The following is a 3,234-nucleotide window of genomic DNA, read 5'->3' on the forward strand; positions in this document are numbered from 1 at the left end:
ATGATTTATTATGTTTGTGTTACACACACACCATTACTGAATTCATTCTAAAACCAAGAATAACCTACATACAACAATAGGGAGCCCTGGCTCAAGGACGGACAAAACAAGGACACCACACATGATTATTTTCCAATTACAGTATATTTATTTAAAGAGAGTAACTCAATTGTGATATCAGTTCATCAGTAATGTGTGTAGTGTACGGGTGTGTGATGTGTCAGCAGGGCCGGACTGGGACCATAGCAGGCCGGGAATCATACACCCAGCCAGGCCACTACCAGTTTTGTTTGGGGGCGTTTTGCTGGATGTATCGTCAATATTTACAATGTTGCTGCCCGTAGTGATAGCCCTACAGTTTGAATCTACTACTTAAATAGAAACATATGGACTTAGGATATTATTAAAAAAAAGGTGTGCATATGTATTTGGGAACCTTTCCATGTGAACATGTTTTATTTGGGGGTGGACCTCAAATGGATTAAACTCTGATCAATAACTATAGTAACTTATTGAGAGAACATGAACATAGCTTGCTTATACTGTTGTCATTACATTTCCTTTGTTTTGTTCAGTGTTTTCATAGACATAGCCTATTGAAACAGTTTCCTCTGTACCTGCCAGTTCTGTCCACTGAGCTCTGCCTGCATCTCTCCCTCAGGGCCATCACCATCAGCATCATCTGATAGTGGAACTGAATAAGGAGAACATGTAATCATTACATTAACAACTATTTATGAAATAACATTATTCAAGAACATACATTATGCAACACTTATTTTATCACTTAGTTGACTTAGTTGATTTGCATGGCCTAATACCATAATGATTGTCTCCCCTTTAGACAATATAACCATCTCAAGTTATTCACTCACAGAGTGAGGGGTTTGTTGCCCCACAGTTAGCTGCAGTCTAACGGTTATATTACATATATTTGCCTTGAGTAACATTAAGGACATGTTTGGGTTTTGTGTAGCCTTATAGTCTCCAGTCACACAGGGCCTGCCACTAACTTAGCATTGGACTGAGAAACAGTTTTGTTGACAGTCGATGTGGACATCAGGCTACAATTATGTAGAAAGAAATGTGGCTCATAATGTTCGCTCACTTACTTTCTGCTTCGTCATTCTATACCATACGGGGTTCTGAATAAATCAGTGATTTTAGCACATTTCGCTGCCTTTTTTTGCAGGATGGGGGTCCATCCTTCCACAATGATTAACCTTGCAGTCAGTTTCAGTCGGTCCAGTCCACACTAATGTAAACAGCAGCGCGCTGGTCTCGTGAGAAACGGAGAGTGGAACAACCAATCACATCTTCATTATTCTCCTGACACATAGACTGTATATATAAAGGTCTGGTCTGACAGGTGCGTGGTTCTCACTGCGCTTCATACCGGTGCAACTTTGAACACCTTCAATATATGCCGCATTAATTGATTTGGCCTGCAGTCACCGCATCTGGGCTGAATTAAACACGTATTATTTTAGTCCTGTGTGTTTATCAGAGGCCATGTCAGCAGGCCACATCACATCATGCCAGCGTTGCGTTCACAAGACATACCAGCCACAAACTGGCAATCGAAACATGCTACAACCTGAGGGACAGTGAATGAGACACACAGACACAGACACACCCACTCACACCTTGAGGGAGGGAGGGACAGCTGATCGCCGACAGCTGATCGCCGTGCAGCGATCAGCTGTTCCCGAGCAGAGAGAGAGAGAGAGCTGCTAGACACAACTCTTATTAATCCCCGTACCGGACAATTGTTATTTGTTCCAAATCGGAACCGGATTTCGGTTCCCGACCCTCATCACATCCCCAGCCACAGCCGTGGTCTTAACCGGTCTTGACATAAAATCTCGAGTCCTATAGGTCCGATACAGAGACAATACGAAACCAAATGCAGTCGATTCCGAGACCAATACCGTTAAAAAGTGGTCTGGAGACCGGTCTCGAGTACAACACCAGCAAATATTCTCATACTAATGATTATTAATTATTATTCCCCTCTCTTCTGATACCAATACTGTGCCGATGAGAAAGTGTAGGCTACCTGTAACACTCTCCAAACTAGGAGCGGAATCATTCGAAAAATATAATATAGGATAATGCTATACAATACTAACGGAGGCGACACGTACGTTATTCACGCGCTTATCCACACGTACGTTATTCACGTGCATATCCACACGTACGTTATCAACACGCATATCTAAGATAGCACTTTCTAAGCTACGCCGCCGCCACGTGAGCGCGTACTTTGAGCGCGTACTTTGAGCGCGTACTTTGAGCGCACCAATGATACGTCACCATTACGTCTGACGTCTGACAACGTCGTGACGTCGCCTGTATTGTACGTCAACCCATTCAAAATTGATGGAGGCGTTGGCGCACGTTGACACGTCAGTTCTCCGCTCAGTGAGCTTAGTTATCTGTTCTTTGGCACAAATCACACCTCATAGAAAGCTGGAGTAAGGATGATGTTATCCTGGCTCAGCAGAAACAGCTATCATGGCCCTGTCCAATGAAAAACCAACACATTCAAAACAGCACCTTTAAATACTCACACATCAACATGGTGACTTTAGGGTTCAACTCTTAAAACATTATATGGAAAACTTTTAACAATTACAATGGTAAAATGTTTCAATGTGTCTTCTCAGGGGGACTCTATGGAAGAAATCCTAAATGTGGGTTACAATAAAATAAATGTTCAATATATAATCAAGGAGCTAAACTTGACACTCAGGATATCATTTCATTTCATTTCACACCTTTATTTATCCAGGTTGTATCCCATTGAGATCATTGATCTCTTTTTCAAGGGAGACCTGCTCAAGTAGGTTCCACATGAAACATTAAAAACATAAACAGAACAACAAAAGGACATCATACAGTAGCATTACAGGGATTACAATTTACATAACTATCCACATGCACAGGTACCAACAGCTTCCGATTCAGTAGCATCCAACCGAGCTTTAAAAACATTTAGTGGCACCAGATTGCTCAGTTTCCATTTTAATTGCAGACTATTCCAGGACAGTGGAGCTGCGCATCTAAATGCTATTTTCCCTAAGACAGTCCTAGCAGTTGGCACATTTAATAAAACCATAGCATGCGATCTCAGGCAGTAGCCACTTACAATTCGCCGTGAGATCAGGGAGCAGATGTAGGATGGAAGTTTCCCTAACATGGCTTTATGGATATCAAATCATGTCTGAGATT

Source organism: Trematomus bernacchii, unplaced genomic scaffold (assembly GCF_902827165.1).
Source record: "Trematomus bernacchii unplaced genomic scaffold, fTreBer1.1, whole genome shotgun sequence".
NCBI lineage: Eukaryota > Metazoa > Chordata > Actinopteri > Perciformes > Nototheniidae > Trematomus > Trematomus bernacchii.